At 47.5% G+C, this 12686-nt stretch overlaps 1 pseudogene; it reads left to right on the top strand.

Annotated features, from left to right (window-relative positions):
- Nucleotides 1-1743: 1743 nt before the first annotated feature.
- LOC121542457 lies at nucleotides 1744-12455 on the top strand (annotated as a pseudogene).
- Nucleotides 12456-12686: the final 231 nt, after the last annotated feature.

Here is a 12686-nt window from a genome sequence, read left to right on the forward strand (position 1 = left end):
TTTGATTCTCTTCCTCTTGTAATTGTGTTGTGTGTGTGTTGTGTTCCACGTATTATAATTAAGCAATAAGGCCCGAGGGGGTGTGGTATATGACCAATATACCACGGCAAAGGGCTGTTCTTATGCACGAAGCAATGCGAAGTGCCTGGACACAGCCGCCCATAGCCGTGGTATATTGGCCATAAACCACAAACCCCTGAGGTGCCTTATTGCTATTATAAACTGGTTACCAACGTAATTAGAGCAGTAAAAATACATGTTTTGTCATAATCGTGGTATACGATCTGATATACCACGGCTGTCAGCCAATCAGCATTCAGGGCTCGAACCACCCAGTTTATAATGTGTCACATAATATAATAATAATATAATATGCCATTTAGCAGACATTCTAATGCTTATCGACACACAGACATTACCTCGTGACTGATGAACAAAAGATTTGTGTCATACCTCATGACAGAGAATGGATGTACTTCACAGTCTGTTGGTTGTCCTTGACATGAGAGACCCAAACACATGACACCACTGTACTACTCATGTTGATGTGGCCATAATTTGATAAACACAACTCCTGTACACAAAAATATACTCAACGGAAAGTACATTTCACTCAAATACTCAATGGAAAGGACGACGGTGAGTTCTTTGCTTTAATATACTACACTCCAAACACATAATTATCTGCTGAGTGAATCTTTGAAAATTGATTGTGTGTGTTGATGTTTCTGCAACTCTTTATAAACCATCTGTAGTGTATATTCTTTATGTATTTTGTGATGGTATATATGCATATATACATTTAAGCTAATATGCATGCAGGGAATATGCATGATAGTGGCAAATTGTGGCAAATGCCTATACTGTATTTTTCCAACTAAGCCTACCTTTATGATTAAAATTCCATAGTCATATCCCACCATTTTGCCCCAAAACTAATCCAGGTAGTCCTTCCCCAGTGCATCCTCTTTAAAGATATAAACTGCCAAATGTATCTCCTGCTTCACAGATTGGCTGGCACAGCGCTTCCATCTGCATTTTAAAAGCCTTGGATGCTAGCTGGCCTTTATTTTATGACCAGGACCCGTCCTGGAAGTGGACCTGAGTGTTAAATCCTCAGCATCGGGAATGGTCGATTCCGCCTGGGCCTCTCTGGTCAGACACAGTCACAGTGTTGAATTATGGGTACCTGTATGACATCTCATATGAGACAAGAGCAATACACTCTCCTGCACAAGGAAGCAATAATGTGCCCTCGTCTATATTATTGGCAATTAAAAAGGTTACATTACAAACCACACACACATAGCTACACACACACACATTCACACACACATAGCTACACAGACATCAACAAAGCTACACACACAGTTAGCTACACACACGTAGCCAGGCATACCTTACTTACACACGTGCACATGCACACACACTTTGAAAGCTCACTGTAGAATAATACTTTATTTGAGCATTGTAGCCTACTCCATCGGGCAATTAATAATCGAAATCTGGTTTAACCAAGGCAAAATAGACTAGAGGGATGTCAGATTACCATAATGACAACCTTCAAGAGAGTCAAATTGAGACTTTAACGACTTTCTATGCAGGCTGGTTTTGAACAGTGCACTAACAAGCTCCACTCACTGTTTTGAACCATGATCCAGTCAGTGTGAGAGAGAGTTGCCATAAGCTAAATCTATGAGTGGATTATAGAGCACTTGTTTTGTGCCGGGCACGACTAACTGGCCGACCCGAACTCTGTTGACCATTATAGTGGTCACTGTCGGCATGGACTCGGAGGGCTCTAAATCCTCATCTCTCGAGCGCCTACCTTTCAACAATGTTGCGCTGAAAAAACTTCCAATTGACTCCTCCAAAGAACCAGGGTCACGAACGGTCAGCGGAGCATGCTTCTCCCGCGTCCAGCCACAACCTCTTGTCAACCCCACTTTCGTTGCAGTATCCGGACCAGCACTCACTCTGCTTGGGCTAGACGCGGAGGAAATATTTGACGACCCACTTGGTCCTGAATATTTGAGCGGTTCGAAAGCTTTACCGGGCTCGGATCCAGCTGCGCATTGTTACTGTGGTCATCAGTTTGGACTATTTTCTGGACAGCTGGGGGATGGGGCAGTGTGTTACCTTGGCGAGGTGGAAGCACCTGCGGACCAAATCGGTTCCGTGCAGCGTGACAACCCATGTGGCCGATGGGAAATACAGGTGAAGGGTGCAGGTGTCACACCTTACTCCAGGTAACAGCTTTTATTTTTGCAATACGTTTTGAATGGTATTACTGCCTAGGCCTAATAGGTTTTCAAGGAAGGTCCGCGTTTTTTGTATAAACCTATCACAACCGACAATTAGCCTACAATAGGCCTGAAATGGCAACTTCACAAACTTTGACAGTAGTATCATTTACAGCCCAGGCCCTATGCTTAATTTTACGAGATTCATATTGGTTGTATGCACTCTTCCCTCATTGTTTGTCATTCACTAGGCCTATATGATCTTATTTTAGCAGTAGGCTAAGTAGGACATCGTTTTGGAAGTCTGTAAACATGCATGAATGTAGGGGTATGTTCCAGAATGTTCCTCCATGCAAAGGTACACAATAGTAATTTGCTGACTCAATGGATCTGGCATCCCAGCCAAGTCTTCCATGCCTAGATTAGAGTCATGTGCATGTGAGGCAATTGCACAACAGCTGCAGAGCTGCTTAAGAGATCAACTTCTTGGCACACTTCAACTCCTTCTGCAGTGCTAAACAATGCACAGGCATCTGAATTGTGCCAGGCCCACCTAGTGTCTGGTACTACTGCTTGAGTAGGTCTACTTCTATTCTTTGGATTTGTACCCAAAGACCAATAATGTTATGAATTTCAGATAGCTATCACTCATCATTGATTCCGGGACCAATACACCTTTTGGTCACACTTTACCTTCGTTGCACAGCTATCATGTGCATGTAGTCACGTAGAATCATCATGTCTTTACATCGTTACATGTAGGTCTAACTACACTGTAAAAAGAAGTCATATCAAACAGATGTTGTCCAGTACAGCTGGTAGTACTATTACCTGGCAAGAGGACCATTTCTAATCCTTTCTTTATTATTATTCCTAATCCATGTTATGGTTGTACTCCTCCTCTGTCCTCCTCTCCCCTCCCGTCTCCTCCTCTCTCCTCCTGTCTCCTCCTCTCTCCTCCCGTCTCCTCCTCTCTCCTCCCGTCTCCTCCTCTCTCCTCCCGTCTCCTCCTCTCTCCTCCCGTCTCCTCCTCTCTCCTCCCGTCTCCACCTCTCTCCTCCCATCTCCTCTCTCCTCCTGTCTCCTCCTCTCTCCTCCCGTCTCCTCCTCTCTCCTCCCGTCTTCTCTCTCCTCCCATCTCCTCCTCTCTCTCCCGTCTCCTCTCTCCTCCTGTCTCCTCCTCTCTCCTCCCGTCTCCTCCTCTCTCCTCCCGTCTCCTCCTCTCTCCTCCCGTCTCCTCCTCTCTCCTCCCGTCTCCTCCTCCTCCCGTCTCCTCCTCTCTCCTCCCGTCTCCACCTCTCTCCTCCCATCTCCTCTCTCCTCCTGTCTCCTCCTCTCTCCTCCCGTCTCCTCCTCTCTCCTCCCGTCTTCTCTCTCCTCCCATCTCCTCCTCTCTCCTCCCGTCTCCTCTCTCATCCCGTCTCCTCCTCTCTCCTCCCGTCTCCTCCCGTCTCCTCCTCTCTCCTTCCGTCTCCTCCTCTCTCCTCCCGTCTCCTCTCTCCTCCTCGGTCCTCCCGTCTCCTCCTCTCTCCTCCTCTCTCCTCCTCTTCTCTCATCCCCCTCAGAGAGTCAGACGGACGGAAGGTCCTTCGTTCCAGCATCCGGGAGTTCCTGTGCAGCGAGGCCATGGCCGCCCTGGGCATCCCCACCACCCGTGCCGCCTCTCTGGTGACATCAGACCTCTATGTCAACAGAGACCCCCTCAACAATGGCCAGCGCCGCCCGGAGAGGTGTTCGGTGGTCCTGCGCATCGCCCCCTCCTTCATCAGGTGAATGGTTATTGGTGGTTCCCCTCTTCCTCTCAATGTAGCGAGATACAGGGGCCTTGTTACAATATGTACCAATGGCCTACTTTCCTTGTCTCCTTTCCTTCATGATGACCACAGTAGGAAGGTGAATGGAACGGATGGATTTATACAATATTTCTCTCCCTTGTCAAGTGCTCAGTGGTAGAGAGAGGAAGCCATTGAAGATGATTTGGCTATATTATATTACTGTGATAGCCTTCTTACTGTAGGTGGTGTATCAGGGTCATAGGTGAGAGAAAACAAGGAAAATAAATCATTTAAGAGTATCGGGATGTAGCTGACTAGCTGGCTAGCTGACTAGCTGACTAGCTGACTAGCTGGCTAGCTGACTAGCTGACTAGCTGGCTAGCCATGAACTCTGCTTTTGTTACTGAATGATGACTTGCTTGTGCAGATTCGGATCCTTTGAGATCTTTCAGTCTCGGGATGAGTTTTCAGGCCGACAGGGTCCCAGTCCAGGGCGCCACGACATTCGGGCTCAGCTAGTGGACTACGTCATCGACACCTTTTACCCTGACATCCAACGAAACTACAGCAACCGCAAAGAGAGGAACACAGCATTTTTCAAAGAGGTGTGGACTACACTGAAACTTCAGTTTCAACGTGAGGTTCCTGTATCACTATACGATGACTATACTACCCTTTGTATTGCTACTCATATAATAAATATGAGAGAATGTTACTTATTATCAATATGAACAACGGTACCAGATGGAAGTTGCTCATATTCTTAAATTATTCTCTAGCACTGTACATAAACTATACAGGGTGAATACATTTCACCCTAAAGTGCACACTGACAAAATTACATTAATTTGTAAACTGGCTCTGTGGCGCCCCCTTGTGTTTTCAGGTGACAGTGCGGACGGCTCATCTGGTGGCCCAGTGGCAATGTGTTGGCTTCTGTCATGGTGTCCTCAACACAGACAACATGAGCATATTGGGACTTACTGTGGACTACGGCCCCTTTGGCTTCATGGACAGGTACTTCTGCCTCACTTCCCCTTTCAACAGGAACTTCAAGATGTCCTAATGATATCAAAACCTATTAATTCAGGAAATGGATACTTGTATCATGAGTATGTAATTCACAAAATAATTTTTAGGCAAGCTGAATATACAGTATTATTAGGTACTGGCAGGGGCCAGAAAGAACACAGCTAAAATTCCTTATTATGCATTTTTGCTAACAAAATGCAATTTGTGCAGTCATGTATGGTACATCATTGATTAATCATAAGGGCTTATTGGTAAAACACTCCATATCTCTTCCCATCTTCCAGATTCGACCCAGAGTTTGTGTGCAACGCGTCGGACCGGAGGGGGCGCTACTCATACCAAGCCCAGCCGTCCGTGTGCCGTTGGAACCTCGCTCGTCTGGCTGAGACCCTGGGCTCTGAGCTCCATGCCACCCAGGCAGGGGCCATCCTTGATGAGTTCATGCCTCTCTACGAGACCCTCTACCTGGCCAACATGAGGAGGAAGCTGGGCCTACTGAGGTGGAAGGAACCGGAGGACCAGGAGCTTGTCTCTGAGCTGCTGCGGCTCATGCACAACACAGGTATGGGGAGAGGGATGGGACAAACTGTGCAGAAAACAGGCATACTGTACCTGTACATACAGAGGGGACTAACTCTGCACAACAGTAAGTTATTTCATCCAGCAACCGAACATATAAAGTCCCCACTCACACTCTTTTCTCTCTCTCTCTCTCTCTCTCTCTCTCTCTCTCTCTCTCTCTCTCTCTCTCTCTCTCACAGGAGCAGACTTCACCAACACCTTCCGCCTGCTGAGTGGCGTGTCCTGCCCTGTGGCGGGGGAGGGGAAGGGGGCGACGGGGGGCCCGGTGGTGGACCACATCCTGGAGCAGTGTGTCTCCCTGGAGGACCTTAAGGTGGCCAACAAGCCCACCATGGAGCCCCGGTGAGGGGGGGTACAGTGGTGTGGCCTACCTTGGGGCTAGTCCTCCATCACATTAAACTTAAATATTTCCCAATGACCAATTACAGACGGTCATCAGAATAGATTTGATGTCAACTCTGTTTCGATTCATCTCAGTTCACAGGATTGGAAATACAAGATGCATACATGTAATGCTCTACAACATGCATTGAAGTTGGAAGGAATTGACTTCAACAATTCTTCCATCAACCAATCCACTGGGATCCCCTCATTTTCATTCACACACAAACCCCAAATGACTGGGCTATAGGTTAACCTAACAAATGTTCTCAGAAATGTTCCTAATCACAAGTTTTTGCAAGATATCAAAACTGTTGTGTTCCTAATATCATCCTTCATTGTGTTCCCTTGATGTGCAATCAGCGATTTGGAGAAAAATCATACAAGGATAATCTGTAAGTTAAGGCTGTTTTAGTGCAGAAGGACTTGTTTTAGGTTGCTAGACATTTGTATTATCTGTCTGGTTAAGTAGGTAGCTAGCAATATTAGCTATACATGCTAATGTAAGTATGTCAGATGTAGCACCTCAGTGTATGTATTCATATTCGTATAGTTATCGGCAAGTAATTAGCGAACTAGCACTATATTGCCCATCCTCCTAGCTAATGTTTTTAATCCAGCCCCTCAATATTTTACCTCTCTCTTGACTCGGTCTCTGCACACAGTGAGCTGGCTATGGTCCTCTCTATGGGCCAGACCAACCCAGCCATGTTTTGCCTGGTGACAGACCGACCAGAAGTGGCCCATCAGCTGGAGAAGATGGGCAGGCTGAAGGAGCTGCTGAGCACCAATCAGGATGAGCTGAGGGCAAAGCAGGGAGAGGATTGGCTACGCTGGGTCAGCCAGTACAGGTTAGTTAGTTAGGAGATGCCGGATCGAGGATCCTACTCAATCAAAACCACTTACTTGGTTATTGATGAAAGAAATAGCATGCTTCCTGCATACTAAAGCATATATGAATTGATCCATACTTTCTTGGTATAGTTTCACACCAGTGGTGGCTGGTGGCACTTTAAATTGGGAGGACGGGCTCATAGTAATGGCTGGAACAGAATCAATGGAATGGTCTCAAACACATCAAACACCTGGTTTCTATGTGTTTGATACCATTCCATTCCATTCACTCATTCCATTCATTATTATGAGCCGTCCTCCCCTCACCAGCCTCCTCTGTTTCACACTGTAATCATGGTTTACATCATCCCCCCTGTGTGTTCGATGACCCAGGAAGCGGTTGGTGAAGGAGTGTAATGGAGCGAGGGAGGTGTGTACCATAGAGGAAGAGAGGATCCGTGTGATGGACAGCACCAACCCACGTGTGGTGCTCCGCAACTACATTGCCCAGAATGCAATACAGGCTGCCGAAAATGGAGACTTCTCAGAGGTATAGAATTGACATGTTGTATCTACTTTAAACACTGTAGCTATCAATGCATGGTGAAATACATTTTTTTTTGCACTTTCTGTTTGTAGTGATATACAGTGAGCTCCAAAAGTATTGGGACAGTGACACATTTTTACATTTACATTTTAGTCATTTAGCAGACGCTCTTATCCAGAGCGACTTACAGTTAGTGAATACATATATTTTTATACTGGCCCCCCGTGGGAATCGAACCCACAACCCTGGCGTTGCAAACGCCATGCTCTATCAACTGAGCTACATCCCTGCCGGCCATTCCCTCCCCTACCCTGGACGACGCTGGGCCAATTGTGCGCCGCCCATGAGTCTCCCGGTCGCGGCCGGCTGCGACAGAGCCTGGATTCGAACCAGGATCTCTAGTGGCACAGTTAGCACTGCGATGCAGTGCCTTAGACCACTTGCTAGGAATATTCCGTGCTAGGAATATGGGACCAAATACTAAACTTTTGACTACTTTAATACACATATAAGTGAATTTGTTCCAATACTTTGGGGGGACTATGTACAAAAAGTGCTGCAATTTCTAAACGGTTCACCCAATATGGATCAAAATACCCTCAAATTAAAGCTGACAGTCTGCACTTTAATCTCATAGCAAATGTATCGTTTCAAATCCAAAGTGCTGGAGTACAGAGCCAAAACAACAACAAAAGTGTCACTGTACCAATACTTTTGGAGCTCACTGTACTGTATATCCATGGTTGGGCGGATTACTTAACAATAAATCCTTAGTAACGTAATCCATTGGATTACTGTCACGTTCGTTGTGTAAAGGATCGGACCAAGGTGCAGCGTGGTATGCGTACATAGTCATTTATTTTAATAAACACAGACAAAATAGCAAAATCCAACAGAACGTGAAGTTCAAGAGGCTAAACATCAAACAAGCCAAACAGAAACAAGATCCCACAACTAAGGTAGGCAACATGGCTGCCTAAGTATGATCCCCAATCAGAGACAACGACCGACAGCTGCCTCTGATTGGGAACCACACCCGGCCAACATAGAACTATATAAATTAGATTTCACACCCTGACCAATCCAACTAGAGATCTCAATGTCAGGGCGTGACAGTACCACCCCCCCAAAGGTGAGGACTCCGGCCGCAAAAACCTGACTCATTAGGGGAGGGTCCGGGTGGGCATCTAGCCTCGGTGGAGGCTCCGGCTCCGGCTGTGAAGTAGGCAGTAAACTCTTCTCCCATCCTGCCTCCCCTTTGCACGCCCGGTCCAGTCTGGACCCCGGTGCGATGCTCCCCCTCTCAGTCCTCCCACAATGCACCAAGCCCTGTCTGGACCCTGGTGTGGGAGCCCTCAACCCTGGAGAGGGCTGACTTCTGGTCACGGCCCAGCAGTCCTCCTGCGATGCACCAAGTCCTGTCTGGACCCTGGTGTGGGAGACCCCGACCCTGGAGAGGGGTTGACGTCTGGCTCCGGCTCGGACCCCGGTGGAGCGGATGGCTCCGGCATGGGGGAAGAGTAGACGACCGAAACCGGACTAGGCACCGGTGAAGCGGACTGCCCCGGCTCTGGTAGGGAGCAGATAACCGGAGCTGGACTAGGCACCGGTGGAGCGGACTACTCTGGCACCGGACTGGAGACACGCACCACTGGTTTGGTGCGATGAGCAGGAACGGGCCGTAGCGGGCTGGAGACACGCATCACTGGTCTGGTGCGAGGAGCAGGCACGGGCCGTACCGGACTAGAGACGCACCACTGGTCTGGTGCGAGGAGCAGGCACGGGCCGTACCAGGCTGGGGACACGCACCACTGGTTTGGTGCGAGGAGCCGGCACGGGCCGTACCGGGCTGAGGACACGCACCACAGATCTGGTGCGAGGAGCAGGCACGGGCCGTACCGGACTGGAGACACGCACCACTGGTTTGGTGCGAGGAGCAGGTACGGGGCGCACCGGGCTGGAGACACGCATCACTGGTTTGGTGCAAGGAGCAGGAACGGGCCGTACCGGACTGGATACACGCACCACTGGTCTGGTGCGAGGAGCAGGCACGGGCCGTAACGGATTGGAGACACGCACCACTGGTTTGGTGCGAGGAGCAGGCATGGGGCGCACCGGGCTGGAGACACGCACTACTGGTTTGATGCGAGGAGCAGGCACGGGCCGTACCGGTCTGTGAAGGCGCACTGGCGGCACAGTGCGTAAAGCCGGCGCATAGCCTGGTGCCTGCACGGTCACATGCTCCTCAAAGCGAGTGTGGGGAGTTGGCTCTGCTAAACCTGGCTCCGCCAGCCTCTGCTCTAAGGACCGAGCTCTCTGCTGCTGCAGGGTTAACTCCTCTCTCAGCTCCTCCTGTTGCCTGGCCAGCTCCTCTCTCCATGCATCCATTGACTCCTTCTCCCTGTGGGCCTCCTGCAGCGCCTCCTTCTGAAGGGAGAGCTCCTGCTCCCTCTTAACTAACAGCTCCTGTAAGGTGGTGGCCTCCTCTCTCAGAGTGCTGAGCTGCAGGTCTTTAGCTGCTTGGAGGGCCTCCATCTTCCGAGTGGCTCTCTCCTCCTTCACAGTCAGCCCTTTCAGGGCCTCCTGCTGCGTCGCCAACCACCCCATGTGCCCCCCCAATTTTTTTTTATTGGGGCTGCCTCTCGGGCTTCCTTCGTGATCGGGACCTTTTGAGTCGCCGTTTTATCTCCCTCGCTGCCTCCGTCTGCTCCCAAGGAAGGCGATCCATACCTGCCTGGATCTCTTCCCACGTCCATGATCCTTTTTCGTCTAATATCTCCTCCCATGTCCATGATGTCTGCTCCTCCTGTTCACGCTGCTTGGTCCGTGGGTGGTGGGATCTTCTGTCACGTTCGTTGTGTAAAGGATCGGACCAAGGTGCAGCGTGGTATGTGCACATAGTCGTTTATTTTAATAAACACCGACAAAATAGCAAAATCCAACAGAACGTGAAGTTCAAGAGGCTAAACATCAAACAAGCCAAACAGAAACAAGATCCCACAACTAAGGTAGGCAACATGGCTGCCTAAGTATGATCCCCAATCAGAGACAACGACCGACAGCTGCCTCTGATTGGGAACCACACCCGGCCAACATAGAACTATATAAATTAGATTTCACACCCTGACCAACCCAACTAGAGATCTCAATGTCTGGGCGTGACAATTACTCGAAATGAGTAACGTAATATGATTACTTTTGGATTACTTCTTTGGTTAGCCAGCATCTGCCTCCTCAGTTTATGCTGCAGATATCTTTAGGCAAGTGCTGACTCAGCTGCCTGCTGCATCACTGCTAAAAGGTCAGCTTCACTGTCAAGTTCCAGGGAAAGCATTCCCAACACTCATCTTTGATTGTGCAATAGGCCTACTACACCCAGCCACCAAGCAGATTGTGGCCAGTAAAAGAGGAAATGTTCATTTGAATGTCTGACCCAACCATGAATGTCTGACCCAACCATGAATGTCTGACCTACCCATGTCTGACCCATAACAGTCTCGTATGATAAAGATGTCAATAGACAGATGTAACGGATCCAATAGTCATCAGATTATTTCATGAGTTGGATGATCAATTGTGCAAATACTTTGACTGTAGACTATTCTAAGTTTGCAAAACACGTAGATCTGTCTGAAAATACTTTTTTTTAGTGTACTCATTTCCACTGAAACTAGAAGTTTAGCTGAGTAAGCAGCTGATTTGTCATGTGTGTCAGTACTTGGGAAATGAACAGGATGGAGCTGTGTTGACTAATCAAAAATATCATTTTGACCCAAAGATCCTGATGAAATTTGAGATGATTCAGTTTTCATTAAGTGGGGGTCTGACGTTTCTAGTTTAAAAAAAGGTTTCTGTGGAAAGCAACCAAGGAGAGAACTTGGCAGTTTTGGAGATTTAAAATAGATTAGAACGGAAGGGAAAAGCTTCCATTCCCACTGAAAGGTGACTTCCGGGCTGTGTAACAGCAGGTAGCCTAGCAGTTAAGAGAGTTGGGCCAGTAACCGAAATGTCGCTGTTTCGAATCCACAAGCCGACTGGGTGAAAAATCTGATGTGCCCTTGAGCAAGACACTTGACCCTATTATGTGCCTGTAAATCGCTCTGGATAAGAGCGTCTGCTTAAAATGTAAAAACCTGCTATTTCAGTGTGCTTGAGTAAAACACTTGCAGCCCACATCTTATTAGTTGAAGTAATCAAAAATGTAATCAGCTGTTTTTAAGACTAACTGTAATTTTTTTTTTTTTAGTAAACTGGGTTGATTAGTTACTTCATTTTTGTAATCTGATTACGTAATCCCTGTTACATGTAATACGTTAGTACCCAACCCTGTATATATATATATATCATTGCTCATTATGTTAAATAAACTATTGTTCAATCTCTCAGGTCCGCAGAGTTTTAAAAGTTCTAGAGAACCCCTACTCTGCCCAACCTGAGTCAGAACTTCCTGGTGGGCCTAAAGCATTTGGAGAGAGGGACCAGAAAGGGATGGAGAAAGACAAAGAGGGAAGGAAGGACGAGGGGAGGACAAATGGAAACCACAATGGTGTCCCATATGACAGCACGCCTCCTGTGTGGGCACGAGAGATCTGTGTCACCTGATCGTCATAGTGCTTCCCTGACCCCAAAACTCAACTGACAGTGGAGAAAGATGTAGATGGTGTCCCTCAGGGCACTGTTCAATGATGAACCCTCCTCTTTGTTCCTAGTCAGTTGGGTTAATGTCAAGGGAGGTAGTTGTATACTTCAGAGTGCTCCTGGATGTCAATCAGTAGAATAAACTGATGGTGTATGAAGACTCAGGTAATCAGTCAAAACAGTGACCTGTCTGGGTTGGAGAGACCAGGAGCACCCTGGTCAGATCTGTGCACGCACGCACGCACACGCACACACACACTTGACTTTTGCATGTATTTAGATTATTTCACACACACCATGTAGTGTATGCATCATTGCAGAGATATAATCAAATAAACTCATACATTCAGAAACATAATCATTGATCATGTGGTCCTCTGTAGCTCAGCTGGTAGAGCACGGCGCTTGTAACGCCAAGGTAGTGGGTTCGATCCCCGGGACCACCCACACACAAAAATGTATGCACGCATGACTGTAAGTCGCTTTGGATAAAAGCGTCTGCTAAATGGCATATTATATTATATTATCATCTTACTAACACCCACAAATGGTATTGATCTTAGAACAGTGGTTAAAAACCGTATCTACACACAATCTCTTGAATCCATAAATAAAATAAAATGTAATAAATCTTAATACAAGAGGCAAGGTTGT

Source organism: Coregonus clupeaformis, chromosome 28, assembly GCF_020615455.1.
Source record: "Coregonus clupeaformis isolate EN_2021a chromosome 28, ASM2061545v1, whole genome shotgun sequence".
In the NCBI taxonomy this organism is placed as follows: domain Eukaryota; kingdom Metazoa; phylum Chordata; class Actinopteri; order Salmoniformes; family Salmonidae; genus Coregonus; species Coregonus clupeaformis.